Source organism: Haliaeetus albicilla, chromosome 8 (genome assembly GCF_947461875.1).
Source record: "Haliaeetus albicilla chromosome 8, bHalAlb1.1, whole genome shotgun sequence".
In the NCBI taxonomy this organism is placed as follows: Eukaryota; Metazoa; Chordata; class Aves; order Accipitriformes; family Accipitridae; genus Haliaeetus; species Haliaeetus albicilla.
In genome coordinates this window covers 29,416,125-29,432,265 of record NC_091490.1, presented here as the reverse complement: position 1 = coordinate 29,432,265, position 16,141 = coordinate 29,416,125, and the positions used below count along the sequence as shown (strand labels likewise).

Below are 16,141 nucleotides of genomic sequence, written 5' to 3'. Positions count from 1 at the left end.
ATCAGGGTGTAGATGAAGCCCTATCTAGGGAGGTGCTTAGGCCCAGTCAGGCAGCCCCATGCATTCTCACAGCCTCTGAAAGAAGAAAAAGGAGGGTAATTGTCATAGGTGACTCCCGTTTGAGGGGGACAGAGGGCCCAATATGCAGACCTGACCCATCCCACAAGGAAGTCTCCTGCCTCCCTGGGGCCCTGGTAAAAGACATTACCAGGAAACTCCCTGGTCTGGTTCGGACCTCTGATTATTACCCATTGCTGGTTGTGCAGGTTGGCAGTGATATGATTGCAGAGAGGAATCCAAAGGCAATCAAAAGGGATTTCAGGTCACTGGGGCGATTAGTGGAAGGATCAGGAGCACAGGTAGGGTTTTCCTCAATCCCTTCAGTGGCAGGGAAATACACTGAAAGGAACAGGAAAACTCACGTGATTAATAAGTAGCTCAGAGGCTGGTGCCATAGGTGGAATTTGGAGTTTTTTGATCATGGGGAGGTTTACACAGCACGGGGCTCGCTAGCAACAGATGGTGTCCAGCTATCTCGAAGGGGTAAGAGAATCCTTGCTCATGAGATGGCAGGGCTCATAGAAAGGGCTTTAAACCAGGTTTGAAGGGGGTAAGGGATAAAACTATGTGCACCAGAGATGAGCCTGGAGGCAGCATGCCGATGTTAGGAGTGGATTCGATAACCCAGCTCAAATGCATCTATGCCAACGCACGCAGCATGGGCAATAAACAGGAGGAGCTGGAAGCCATTGTGCAGCAGGATAGCTAGGACTTAGTCTCCATCATGGAAACATGGTGGGACGACTCCCATGACTGGAGTGCTGCAATGGATGGCTAAAAGCTCTTCAGAAGGGATAGGCAAGGTAGAAGAGGTGGTGGGGTGGCTCTCTGTGTTAGGGAATGTTTTGACTGTACAGAGCTACATGATTCTGATGACAAGGTAGAGTGTTTATGGGTGAGGATGACAGGGAAAGCCAGTAAGACAGATATTGTGCTGGGAGTCTGTTATAGACTGCCCGACCAGGTTGAAGAGGTGGATGAATCATTCTACAAGCGGCTGGCAGTAGTCTCAGAATTGTCTGCCCTTGTCCTTGTGGGGGATTTCAACTTTCCACATGTCTGCTGGAAATACAACACAGCAGTGAGTAAACAACCTAGGAGGTTCTATGAGTGTGTGGAAGATAACTTCTTGACACAGCTGGTGGGTGAGCCAACCAAAGGAGGAGCCTTGCTGGATCTGTTGTTTACGAACAGGGAAGGATTGGTGGAAGGTATGATGGTCAGAGGCCATCTCGTGCTTAGTGACCATGAAATGATAGAATTTTCAATTCTTGGTGAGGCAAAGAAAGTGGTCAGCAAAACCACCACTATGGACTTCGGGAGGGATAACTTTGGCCTCTTCAAGGCACTGGTTGAGAGAATCCCTTGGGTGATGGTTCTGAAGGGCAAAGGGGTCCAGGAGGGATGGACATTCTTCAAGAAGGAAATCTTAAAGGCTCGGGACCAAGCTATTCCCATGTGCTACAAGTCGAAATGCCGAGGAAAACAACCAGCCTGGCTGAATGGGGAGCTTTTGCTAGGACTCAAGAAAAAAAGGAGAGTTTATCATCTCTGGAGGAAAGGGCGGGCAATTTGGAAGGAGTACAGGGATCTTGTTAGATCATACAGAGAGAAAATCAGAAAGGCAAAAGCTCAGCTAGAACTAAATCTGGCCACTATCGTAACGGACAACAAAAAATGTTTTTACAAATATGTTAACAGTAAAAAGAATCCCAAGGAGAATATCTTTCCTTTAATGGATACAGAAGGGAACGTAGCAACCAGTGATGAGGAAAAGGCTGAGGTACTTAATGCCTTCTTTGCCTCATCCTTTAATAGTGAGTCCAGTCATCCTCAGGGTGCTCCACCCCTTGAGATGGAAGGTAAGGATGAAGAGCATAACATAGCCCCCTGTCCAGGGTTCAGCTGGGATAGAGTTAATTTTTACAGGAACCTGGGAGGTGGGGGGCATAGCCGGGGCAGCTGACCTGAACTAGCCAAGGAGCTATTCCATACCATGTGACATCATGCTCAGTATATAAATGGGGAGCAGGCTGGGAGGAGCTCTCTCTCTCGTCTTTCAGTGGGGGAAGTGGCAGAGCGTCGGGTTCCAGGTGGTGAGCAGTTGGGCTGTGCATCACTCTTTTTGTATATTCTTTCATTAGTACCGTTGTTGTTGTTGTAACTTCTTTTTTTTGTGTTGTCCCAGTAAACTGCCCTTATCTCAGCCCTCGAGGTTCTGTTTTGTTTTTTGGGTTTTTTTCCCTTTTCTCTCCTCCGTCTCCTCCCTATCCCACCAGAGAGGGGCAGGAGGAGTGAGCGAGCGGCTGCGTGGTCCTTTGTTACCAGCTGGGCTGAAACCACGACAGTCCTGTTTGGCACCCAATATGGGGCACAAAGGGTTCAGATAACGACAGATCTGGCCAGACCGTCTTGAAACAAATTTGTCATACGCATATCTTATATTAGATAAATAGATGTTAGTCACAATGTTGGTTCATTTGTTTACATGGTGGCATTTTTGTATTGGTTTTGTGTAGCAAGGTTTGGTAGCGGGGGGGGGGGGTTACAGGGGTGGCTTCTGTAAGAAGGTGCTGGAAGCTTCCCCTGTGTTCGAGAGAGCCCATACCAGCTGGCTCTAAGACGGACCCACCGCCGGCCAAGGCCTAGTCCATCAGCGATAGTGGTAACACCTCTGGGAGAACATTTTTAAGAAGGGAAAAAAAAGTTGGGACAGACGGAAAATGGCAGCCGAAGAGAGGAGTGAGAACATGTAAGAGAAACAACCCTGTGGACACCAAGGTCAGTGAAGAAGGAGGGGCAGGAGATGCTCCAGGTGCCGGAGCAGAGATTCCCCTGCAGCCCATGGTGAAGACCATGGTGAGGCAGGCTGTCCCCCTGCAGTCCATGGAGGTCCACAGTGCAGCAGATATCCACCTGCAGCCCATGGAGGACCCCACGCTGGAGCAGGTGGGTTCCCAAAGGAGGCTGTGACCCCATGGGAACCCCGCGCTGGAGCAGGCTCCTGGCAGGACCTGTGGATCTGTGGAGAGAGGAGCCCATGCTGGAGCAGGTTTTCTGGCAGGACTTGTGACCCCGTGGGGGACCCACGCTGGAGCAGTGTGCTCCTGAAGGACTGCACACCGTGGAAAGGACCCATGCTGGAGCAGTTCGTGAAGAACTGCAGCCCATGGGAAGGACCCACATTGGAGAAGTTTGGGGAGGACTGTCTCCCATGGGTGGGACCCCATGCTGGAGCAGGGGAAGAGTGTGATGATTCCTCCCTCTGAGGAGGATGAAGCGGCAGAAAACATGTGATGACCATAAAACCGATCCCCGTCCCCCTGTGCCACTGGGGGGGGCTTGGTGGAGAAATCAGGGAGTGAAGCTGTGCCCGAGAAGAAGGAAGGGGTGGAGGGAAGGTGTTCTGAGATTTGGTTTTATTTCTCATTACCTTACTCTGGTTGATTTGTAATAAATTGAGTTAATTTTCCCCAAGCTGAGTCTGTTTTGCCCATAACGGTAATTGGTGAATGATCTCTCCTGTCCTTATCTTGACCCACAAGCTCTTTGTTATATTTTTGTCTCCCTTGTTGTAAGAGACTGAATTGTTATCCTGAACCATTTGCCTCAAAGATTGCTAGGTGTGAGGGACTGGAAAATCATCTCAAGGAACTGTGAACTGCTTATCTCAAGCCTTTTGTCTCTAAGATGGCCTGTTTAAGCAGGAGACTCCTCTGTCCATAAGGATGATTATCAGGCCATTGAGACATCCAGGGGAGGAAACAGGCTGGAGCTGATCTGGTGTTGATCACGCGAAGGTCTTGTGATAAACGAAACCTGCAGCACATGACATCATTGAAATATGCCCTATAAAAACCCATAGAGACAAGCTGTGGGCGGCTTTCTTCACCACCAAAGAATTGAAGATTGAGGACCAACGGGACGCCACCGGATCCGTGGTGGTGACTATCCTAGCAATCCTATCCCGACTTCTTACTTGATTTCTACCTTTTCTTCCATTCTATCCTATCGCCACCATTTTCCACTTTTGATACTTTGATAATAAAAGCTATTTTGACTATATGGCATTTGACCTCGTTTGTGTCTTAATCTCGCTCTTGGGATCATATCGAAACCTTCCCTGACATTGGATCGGGACATTTAAATTGGCGTCACGGACAGGATCCCTTGAGCCGAGGGTGCCATACTGTTTCCCTGCTTTAATACATGAGACCTCTTGGGAACATAAGGGGGGCAGGCTTGTGGTGTTTGAAACTTTATGTGCTACTTTCCTGAGATGACTGCTTCCCCACTTTTTATAAGGTGTTTGAAACTTTACGTGCTGCCTTCCTGAGATGACTGCTTCCCCACTTTTTATAAGGTGTTTGAAACTTTATGTGCTGCCTTCCTGAGATGACTGCTTCCCCGCTTTAATACGTGAGACCTCTCAGGAACATAAGGGGTGCAGGCTTGTGTTGTGTTTGAAACTTTCCCCGCTTTAATACGTGAGACCTCTCAGGAACGTAAGGGGTGCAGGCTTGTGTTGTGCTGTGTTTGAAACTTTACGTGCTGCCTTCCTGAGACGACTGCTTCCCCACTTTGCATAAGACAAGTGATAGCAAAATTGCCCGTTTGGGGAAAGAAGCTTTGTTTGATTTTTTTGAAAGACGTAAAGCGCGACCCTCTGTGCTTGGGATAGACTGGGCTCAGGGAAATTGGTATAATCTGCAGAGCGTTATTGATCGAATAGTCGCTTTACAGAAAGATGCTAGAGTGCGGTCAGGGAAAGGAAAAGCAATTGTCTGTTCCATTCTTGGTGCCAGTCTGGCCGCAGCAGTGAAGGATAGGGATTGCCACCTCACTGCAGAATCTCAAATTATTGAATCCCTCCAAAATCTTGTTCAGTCCCTTATGGGACAAGTGGCGGGATTAAAAGCATAACTTGAAGCAGAAAAGAACCAAGTGAAACATTTGCAAATTGCTCTTAAGGAGCAGCTCCTTGCGGGTACTGTCCGTGAGGAAATTCCTCCAAGATCAGAAATTGGCTACGCCTTTAAGGACCTGCAGGCAGCAAAAGAGAGAGTGGAGAAGTTAGAGCTGCCTTCATTGTGACCTTTAGTCAAAACTGAATATACTTATGATGATGAGCAGGATCAAGTTACAGCTAAAGAGGTCCCCTATACTGCCACTGAGTTGGCAAAACTAAAAAAGGAATTTGGCCGAACCCCTAAGGAGTCAGAAACGGAGTATGTGTGGAGAGTATCATTGTTAGGGGGGGACCAGATTCTGGTAAGTGAAAAGGAGGTGGAAAGGTATTGGGGACCGGGAGTGTTTTTAACTACTGGGAATCACCATGCCCCCTGGTCTTTAACCCAACAGGCAGCCTATTGGGCGGGAGGTTTGAACCCCTTGGAGAGGGGGGATCCCCTCGCGATTACGGGGACCGTTGATCAATTAGTGGAGAGTGTGCAAAAGGCAGCTTGTCTGCAGATGATGTATGATCAAAAATTGGAGCCTAGGCAGGAGTCCCCGATGATGATGTTGGTGGATCCTGAGCGAATGACTCCCCTTATAAGGGGACTCCCTGATTCTCTGAAACCGTTTGGCATACAATTACAAGGAAAGATACAGGCGATGCCCCAGGGTAAGAGTGTTGCGGCTGCTTCAGGAGGATTCATGCCTGATCAGCACCGCCACCCCCCAGATAAGAAAATGTGGACATGGGGAGAAGTGGCCCAGGAATTAATTAATTATGGGCACAAGTATGGTCCTGCTAACCCTCCAGCCACCAAAACAGAATCCAGGGGCTTGAGGTGGGCTGAAGTAAAAATAGTTCCGTGCCCTGGGAGTGATAAGAGAACACCCCTTGCTAAACCGCTGGGGGGGAGAGATATCCCAAACAAACATAATATACTGTGGGTGCGGGGATACCAGAAGGGGATCCCGCATGACTTAATGGACGGGATGCCAACAGACAAATTGGAAAAATTGGTAACAGGGTGGCCTGATAAATCAGCAAATAGAAAAGTGGATTTTGAGAATACTACTCTTAGCGCACCCTCCCTCCCTGATTGATGTATCAGAAACAAACGTCACCCAAGAGCCGGTGGGAAACTAGATCCTTCGCCTTTCGGTGGTGAGCAGGGGGGCGAAGGTTGGATATATATTAGACAGCTCACTGAAAACGGCCGGGGTGATTTACTAATTACAGGTATTGTGGGACCAAGACAAGTCCCGGTCACCTTTTTGGTAGATACCGGAGCTCAGATTTCAGCTATTAAAACCAAAGATGCTGCTAATTGCAGAATTACACTCTCCAAACAGCAGCTTTTTGTGGCAGATGCATTCGGCATTGTTCAGTGTAGTGGGTTGACCCTGGTTGGATGCCAGGTGCCCACCAAAGCCGCTCTATCACTCCCCCTCCTCAGCTGGACGGGGGGGGAGAAAATATAACAAAAGGCTCGTGGGTCAAGATAAGGACAGTTTAATAAAGTGATAGCAAAGGTTGCGCGCGCGAAAGCAAAGAAAAAACAAATGATGTTATTCTCTACTTCCCATCAGCAGGCGATGTCTAGCCACTTCTCGGGAAGCAGGGCTTCAGTACGCGTAGTGGTTGCTCCGGAAGACAAAATGCCCCCCCTTCCGTCTCCCTTTACTTAGCTTTTATATCTGAGCTGACGTCATATGGTATGGAATATCTGTTTGGTTGGTTTAGGTCAGCTGTCCTGGTTATGTCCCCTCCCAAGATCTTGCCCTGCCCCAGCCTGCCATTGGCGGGGGGCAAAAATGTTGGAGAGACAGCCTTGATGCTGTGCCAGCACTGCTCAGCTGTAGCCAAAACACTGGTGTGCTATCAACACCTTTCTAGCTACTGATGCAGAGCACAGTGCTATGAGGGCTGCTATGGGGAGTATTAACTCCATCTCAGCCAGACCCAATACGTTCAGCCACAGGCATTAGCAATGGTCAGCCTGCGTTTGCCAGGAGAAGATAGTGCCACTACAGTGACAATGGTTGTGGGGGAGTTTCCACTTAACCTTTTAGGACTCGATGTTTTAAAAGGAAAGACCTGGATTGATAACAAAAGGAGACAGTGGTCATTTGGCTCTCCCACAATAGATATTCGGCGCTGCTTCCCCCTTCAAAGCTTACAAATGTTAAGCCCTACCCGATACCCTTGGGGGTCAGAGAGGGAATAGCACCTGTGTTAGAGGACTTAAAGGGACAGGGTATTGTGATTCCAACCCATTCTCCTTTTAACTCCCTGGTATGGCCAGTGCGAAAACCTAATGGCAAGTGGAGATTAACTGTAGATTATCGCAGACTTAATGCAAATACCGGTCCATTGACAGCTGCGGTACTGAATATTGCTGAGTTTATAGCTACAATCCAGGAACCAGCCCACCCAATTATGGCAACAGTGGATGTTAAAGATATGTTTTTTATGGTCCCCCTGCAAACAGAAGATCAAGACCACTTTGCATTTACTTGGGAGGATCAGCAATTTACTTTTACCCGACTCCCACAAGGGTACAAGCATTCCCCCACTCTGTCTCATCATGCGTTAGCGCAGGAGCTAGAACTAATTCAGACAGAGGAGGAGGTCAGTGTTTATCAGTACATTGATGATATTCTTGTAGGTGGGGATGAAACAGAAAAGGTTCAGAAAACTCAGGATAATATAATTTCTCACTTGGAAAGCTTGGGGTTGAAAATTCCACCAGAGAAAACACAAACACCCTCAAGCGAAGTAAAGTTTTTAGGAATTTGGTGGAAGGCAGGAATGACATGTATCCCCCCCGACACCCTTTCCTCATTGGATCAGATTAAAATGCCAGAGTCAAAAAAGGATTTGCAACATGTACTAGGATTACTTGTGTTTTGGAGAAAACATATCCCTGATTTTTCAATTATTGCAAGACCCCTGTATGACTTGTTGCGAAAAGGGGCTCAGTGGGAATGGAGTAAGCCCCACGAAGAGGCATTACAATTGCTAATTTTTGAAGCAACTGTCCATCAAGCTCTTGGTCCTATTCACCCCACAGACCCTGTCCATATTGAATGGGGATTTGCCAAAAGTGGGTTATCAATACATTTATGGCAAAAGGGCCACAAAGGACCCACTCGACCTATTGGGTTCTATTCTCGCAGTTTTAAGGATGCAGAAAATAGATATACTGCTTGGGAGAAAGGTTTGTTTGTAGTCAGTTTAGCCTTGAGAGAGGCTGAACAGACTATTCGACAGCAGTCTATAGTGCTCAGACGCCCGTTTAAAGCAACCAAGACAGTTTTAGCAGGTACTCCGCACCCTGACGGGGTGGCTCAGAGAGCCTCTGTATGGAAATGGTATGCCCAGATAGAGCATTATTGTGACATTTTTACTGTGTCTGAGGGGGCAGCAAAGATGTTAACCATTCAAGAGGAAACAAACTCAGACAGGGAAACATCTGAACTTCCTCCTGTAATACAAGTGGCCCCCCCGTTTTCTGAACAATTGCAGAATGTTTGGTTTACTGATGCTTCCTCTAAACGGGAAGGAAAAACTTGGAAATATCAAGCTGTAGCACTCCGCGTAGATGAGGACAAACAAATAATCACTGAAGGGGAAGGTAGTGCTCAAGTAGGGGAATTAATTGCAGTATTGAATGTTTTCCAGCATGAAGCTCAATCTACCTCACCTGTCTATATCTATACTGATTCCTATGCTGTATTTAAAGGCTGTACTGAATGGCTTCCATTCTGGGAACAAAATGGGTGAGAAGTCAATAGGATACCTGTATGGCAGAAAGAAAAGTGGCAAGATATTCTCACCATTGCTAGACAAGGAAAATTTGCAGTAGCCTGGGTGGCTTCCCATCAACAGGATAGCACCCCTGTTAGCCAGTGGAATGTCAAAGCTGATGAATTGGCCCAATTAGCTCCCCTCCAGAACACCCCAATAGCAGAAGACTGGGACCGATTGTTAGAATGGCTACGTGTAAAAAGGAAACATTCGGGGATCAAAGATCTCTATTGTGAGGCCCAAGCTCAAGGTTGGCCAGTTACCAGGGAAGAATGTAAAACTTGTGTGTCTGCCTGTGAACAATGTCGTACCCGCTTGGAGAGACACCCCCTGGAAGGTGACCCCCTACACCTAAGGGAGGGGAAAGGGTTGTGGGAGGCTTGGCAAGTGGACTAAATTGGCCCCTTCCGGAAATCAGAAGGAAAGCATTATGTGTTAGTTGGAGTAGAGATAGTGTCAGGGTTAGTCCAGGCCGAAGCCTTTGCCAGAGCTGCTGGGGAAAACACAGTGAAAGCTTTGAAAGAGTGGTTTGGCACTTTCCCCAAACCTCAGTCAATTCAGTCGGGTAACTTTACTGCTAACATAGTCCAAGATTGGGTAACCCAGGAAGGGTTCTCGTGGGTGCGCCATACTCGGTATTACGCACAGGCAAACGGAATTGTGGAAAGAACGAATGGCTCGCTGAAACGCTTCCTCAAGCCGCATAAGCCTGGATGGGCTGAACGGCTACGGGATGCAGTGACTAGTGTTAACAGTCGTTGGGGAGTGAATGGGTGCCCGAAAATTACAGCATTTTGCCCGAAGACCCCAATCATTATGCCAGCCCCAGATAACCCGGATCATCCCAGAAATCCATCATATTTTCCGGGCCAACCAGTCTTAGTTGAACTCCCCACGGTTGGAACCGTACCTCTGGTACTGGAAACACCGATGAATAAATATGCTTGGAAAGCAAAAGATGCTTATGGAAAGGAACATAAAATCAATACCAGGTGGATTATTCCATCCTTCTAATAACAATTTGCTTCTGGTTCCTTAGAACGAACCGAGTCTGTTTTTTCTTTTCCCTTTCAGGTGAGGACTCTGGAGCGTGCCTGAGGAAATACATGAAGCTGTTAATCATTTGTGTAGTTTTGTCAGTGATTGCTTTGTTAATATTTATAGGATGTTTGGTATACCACCACAGATCTTATTTTGGACGACTATTGTTGCTGCCTTTAATATCTGGGGAAGTTCCTGTGCCCCTCTTTTCGGCTTGGAGTGGCAAAATGAATTTCTGGCTCTAGGCCAGCAAGTGGCCAACACTTTTAATCTGACTAATTGTTGGGTATGCGGTGGACCCTTAGGTTTGGAAAGCTGGCCATGGATTGCTGTCCCTATTTCCCCAAAATGGTTAGTGACTAATTACAGTGAGGTCAAAAATGATTCTTACTGGGATGAAGACACACAGCCCTGGACAATACAATATCCAGTCCAAGGTGGATATTGTCTGAACTGAACACAAAAAGATGGTATTCCCGTGGGAAATAGCAAGTGCAACTGGACATATACTTATGACAACCATTGCCTCACTGACGGTTGTGGACCAATTGATTTTTCAAACCATAGGGCAGCTATAACACTGCCAGAAGGGGACGACCAGGCATATTGTCACCTCTTGAGTTCCAGTTCCCCAAATTTTGTGCCTCACTGGTCCAGATGGGCCTGGGTGAATCAAACAGGGCACAGGAAACAGTTTTCCCATTTTTGGTCTTCCACTAATCAGTCTAATGACCTTCTTAATGTTACCTGCTTTTGACACTGTGGTTCTGGTGCCTGGAAATGCAGACTTACTGATGGGACTCAAATTTGGTGGTCAAGTGATAATAAAGACCGCTGTCAAGGACATTTGAGCATAGGTCTGAATGGACTTCCTATCTGTTGGGGCACCACAGAGGAGGTGGGAAAAACTGTGGACAGGTTGTTGATGAACGGTCTGTCAGATCATCCTCTGGGAGTAGGTAATTCAACATATTTCCAATCACCATGGACACCTACCGGTTTGTTTGAAAATGGTGCACGAGCCTTAAAGGGTCAATATTGGGTGTGTGGCCAACGTGCCTACAAACTGCTACCAGCAAATTGGACTGGAGTGTGTTATGTGGGGGTAATTCATCCTTTGTTTTTCCTGGTCCCAGATGATGAAGGGGATGGACTGGGTGTTAAGGTATATGATGATCTCAATCAATATCGGCGATCCATTGATACCTCTATAGCAGGTGGGAGTGGTCAAACCTGGGGCAAAGACGAGTGGACGCCTCAACATATCATACAACATTATGGACCTGCCACCTGGAACCCTAATGAGTGGGTTAGCGGTGCTCGAGAACCTATCTATAACCTAAATCACATCATCTGGTTACAAGCTGTCCTAGAGATCATTACTAATGATCTATTGGCAGATCAAGCTACACAAATGCGAACAGCAATATTACAACATCGCATGGTGCTTGATTACCTGCTAGCCGGGGAAGGAGGTGTTTGTGGTAAACTAAATGATTCTAACTGTTGTTTAAAAATTGATGACAGCGAGAAAATTGTTAAACAAATTACTGCGGGAATACAAAAGCTGGCCCATGTTCCTGTCCAGACATGGAAAGGCTGGGACATTGATATGTTTTCCTGGCTCCCTGGTGGTCAATGGGTTAAACAAATACTGTTTTACTTGTTGTGTGGTTTTACCATGTTATTCTTTTTTACCCTGTATCATTCCATGCTTTATACAATTGATTCAACGTGTTGTAACTAATATGCAATTTGTAACTACTATTTCGCCTGATGGTGTTAAACAAATTCGCACTGTACACCAAACCACACCGTCAGTAATACAGATTGTCTGAAATGCTCTTTTCTGGCTTTTCTATATAGCTATCCTTTATCAAAACCACCATGGGTCCTGAAACAATCTTTGAGCCACGGGGTGGTGTAAGAGACTGAATTGTTATCCTGAACCATTTGCCTCAAAGATTGCTAGGTGTGAGGGACTGGAAAATCATCTCAAAGAACTGTGAACTGCTTATCTCAAGCCCTTTGTCTCTAAGATGGCCTGTTTAAGCAGGAGACTCCTCTGTCCATAAGGATGATTATCAGGCCATTGAGACATCCAGGGGAGGAAACAGGCTGGAGCTGATCTGGTGTTGATCATGCAAAGGTCTTGTGATAAACGAAACCTGCAGCACATGACATCATTGAAATATGCCCTATAAAAACCCATAGAGACAAGCTGTGGGCGGCTTTCTTCACCACCAAAGAATTGAAGATTGAGGACCAACGGGACGCCACCGGATCCGTGGTGGTGACTATCCTAGCAATCCTATCCCGACTTCTTACTTGATTTCTACCTTTTCTTCCATTCTATCCTATTGCCACCATTTTCCACTTTTGATACTTTTGATAATAAAAGCTATTTTGACTATACAGCATTTGACCTCATTTGTGTCTTAATCTCACTCTTGGGATCATATCGAAACCTTCCTCAACATTGGATCGGGACACCTGTCCAGCTGAGGAGGGGGAATGATAGAACGGCTTTGGTGGGCACCTGGTGTCCAACCAGGGTCAACCCATCACAGTTTTGTAAGTTCTTATATGCTCTATGTATTGCCTGTAGTTACATTTCTCACCTCTGGGAGAGTGATTGGGATTATCATTTTGCTGTACTGGGCAATGTCAACTTGTGAAATGATTACATCACTGGTCATGAGGTTAAGCTGGTATCTGTATGAGACAGTGATATCATTTCCATACTTTGGGCACCTTCTATCGCATTTTACTGGTAATTACACCCAATCCATGGGGAAGTCGGGGGGGATACTTCCCCCCATCCATTCGCCTCCCTTCTCTCCTTCCAACTAATTACAACAGTTTTTGAGAATTTTGAATATCCTTGGGATGCGCAAGCCAGTATGCTATTAGTGCTATGCCTCCTGAATATGTTTCAGGTCTTGTTTAGGGCTACTTTTTAAGAGTACCATCCAGAGATCTGCCCCAAAGCTGGATATTCATGGGTGGCATGGCATGTGGGAGGATATGGGCAGGTATCTAGAGAACTTCTCACCTCCAGTGACTTGGAAGTTCACTCCCGAACAACTACAGAACCCTCATGAAGTGGTAGAATATTTGAAAGGAAAATGCTGTGGCTATTCCAGAGACGCACAACTCACTGCACTGTGCTGGGCCCTGGCCAGTATCTACCAAAAGCTGCTTGATATTAGGCAGCACCCTCAGGGGGAAAAGGGGGAAAAGATGGAAAACAGGGCAACAGGCACCGTGGCTACCCCAACCCTGGTGACAGATACTGCAGCTAAACCGGAGAACCAACCTGTGCCAGTAGCAGTTGCCCCTGTACAGAAAAAGAAACACACAAAGAAATCAGTTCACTTAGTGAGAGATGAAAATGAACCAAGGTCATCACGAGAACAGGAGGAAGAGGCAGAACCTGAAATAATTACCCAATCTCTATCCCTGAGTGAGTTGCGTGACATGCAAAAAGATTTTAGCCGCCACCCAGGTGAGCACATTGTTACCTGGCTGCTCCAATGCTGGGATAATGGGGCCAGTAGTGTGGAATTAGAGGGTAAGGAAGCCAAGCAGTTGGGATCTCTGTCTAGGGAAGGGGGCATCGACAAGGCGATTGGGAGAAAAACACAAGTCCTCAGCCTCTGGAGGCGACTTCTGTTAGGTGTAAAGGAAAGATACCCCTTCAAGGATGAAGTTACATGTCACCAAAGCAAGTGGATCACCATGGAGAGAGGTATCCAGTACCTGAGGGAATTAGCCGTGCTGAAGGTGATTTATAATGATCCAGAAAATGCGCAGTCACCCACAGATCCGGATGAAGTCCAATGCACACAACCGATGTGGCGGAAGTTTCTACGAAGTGCACCACCAACCTATGCCAACTCATTGGCAGTAATGTCCTGGAAAGAAGGCTATGGACAAACAGTGGATGAATTGGCTGTCCAACTCCGGCAATACAAAGGAAGTCTCTCTTCCTCCCTATGGGCCTGTGTCTCAGCTGTAGAGGAATTGTCCCGAGAGTTCCAGCAATTCAAAGTCGATATGTCCTCCTCCCCACCTGTACAGGCCCGCATTGCAGTTATTGGGAGTAAGCATTCCTCTGCCCAAGAGAGAGGAGAGAGAAAGTACTCATGATGGGCTAACCTGTGGTTTTACCTGTGTGACCATGGAGAGGACATGAGGAAGTGGGATGGAAAACCTACCTCAGTCCTGGATGCATGGGTACAGGAGTTGCGAGAAAAAGCAACCAGAAAAGAAGATTCTTCTTGGAAAACTGCTGCTCCAGTTTCCCGTGAGCAGTCCCCCAGATGCAGTAGATGGGCCGATCTCATTTCTGATCCTCTTGAAGGGACTTCTGATTCACATGTGCAAAAAGTGGGTAACAGATATTCTAACCAGGATTAGAGGGGCCCTGCCTTCAGCCAGGTGGAGGAAAGGGACAACCAAGTCTACTGGACAGTGTGGATTCGATGGCCTGGCACATCAGACCCACAGGAATATAAGGCTCTAGTAGACACTGGTGCACAATGCACCCTAATGCCATCAAGTTATAAAGGGGCAGAACCCATCTGTATCTCTGGTGTGACAGGGGGATCCCAAGAACTAACTGTATTGGAAGCTGAAATGAATTTAACCGGGAATGAGTGGCATAAACACCCCATTGCGACTGGCCCAGAGGCCCCGTGCATCCTTGGTATAGATTATCTCAGGACGGGGTATTTCAAGGACCCAAAAAGGGTACCGTTGGGCCTTTGGTATAGCTGCATTGGAGATGGAGGAGATTGAACAACTGTCTACCCTGCCTGGTCTCTCCCAAGACCCTTCGGCTGTGGGGTTGCTGAAGGTTGAAGAACAACAGGTGCCAATTGCTACCACAACAGTGCACTGGCAGCAATATCGCACCAACCGAGACTCCCTGATCCCCATCCATAAGCTGATTTGCCAATTGGAGAGCCAAGGAGTGATCAGCAAGACTCACTCACCCTTTAATAGTCCCATATGGCCCGTGCGGAAATCTAATGGGGAATGGAGACTAACAGTTGACTATTGTGGCCTGAATGAAGTTACGCCACAGCTGAGTGCTGCCGTTCCGGATATGCTAGAACTTCAATATGAACTAGAGTCAAAGGCAGCCAAGTGGTATGCTACAACTGATATTGCTAATGCATTTTTCTCAATCCCTCTGGCAGCAGAGTGTCGTCCACAATTTGCCTTTACTTGGAGGGGTGTCCAGTACATTTGGAATCGACTGCCCCAGGGGTGGAAACACAGCCCCACCATTTGCCATGGACTGATCCATGGAAAAAGGTGAAGCTCCAGAACACCTTTAGTACATTGATGACATCATCTTATGGGGCAACTCAGCAGAAGAAGTTTTTGAGAAAGGGAAGAAAATAATCCAGATCCTTTTGAAGGCTGGTTTTGCCATAAAAGAAAGTAAGGTCAAGGGACCTGCACAGGAGATCCAGTTCTTAGGAGTAAAATGGCAAGACGGGCGTCGTCAGATCCCTGCGGACGTGATCAACAAAATAGCAGCTATGTCCTCACCGACTAATAAAAAGGAAACACAGGCTTTCTTAGGTGTTGTGGGCTTTTGGACAATGCATATTCCAAATTACAGTCAAATTGTAAGCCCTCTCTACCAAGTTACCCGGAAGAAGAATGATTTTAAATGGGGGCCTGAGCAACGACAAGCCTTTGAACAAATTAAACGGGAGATTGTTCATGCAGTAGCCCTTGGACCAGTCCAGGAAGGACAAGATGTTAAAAATGTTCTCTATACTGCAGCTGGGGAGAATGGCCCTACTTGGAGCCTCTGGCAGAAAGCACCTGGAGAGACCCGAGGCCGACCCCTGGGGTTTTGGAGTCGGGGATATCGAGGATCCGAGGCTCACTATACTCCAACTGAAAAAGAGATATTGGCAGCGTATGAAAGATTTTGAGCTGCCTCAGAAGTGGTTGGTACTGAAACACAGCTCCTCTTAGCACCCTTACTGCCAGTGCTGGGCTGGATGTTCAAAGGGAGGATCTCCTCTACACATCATGCAACTGATGCCACGTGGAGTAAGTGGGACGCACTGATCACACAACGAGCTCACATAGGAAACCCCAGTTGCCCAGGAATTGTGGAATTGATCATGGATTGGCCAGAAGGCAAAGATTTTGGAATGTCGCCAGAGGAGTTGGTGACACGGGCTGAAGAGGCCCTGCTGTATAATAAACTGCCAGAAAATGAGAGGCAATATGCCCTGTTCACTG

The 16,141-nt window shown here is 47.1% G+C and overlaps 1 pseudogene; it reads left to right on the top strand.

Annotated features, from left to right (window-relative positions):
• The first annotated feature begins 961 nt into the window (after positions 1-961).
• Positions 962-6,117, top strand: LOC138686627 (uncharacterized; annotated as a pseudogene).
• The last annotated feature ends 10,024 nt before the right edge of the window (positions 6,118-16,141 follow it).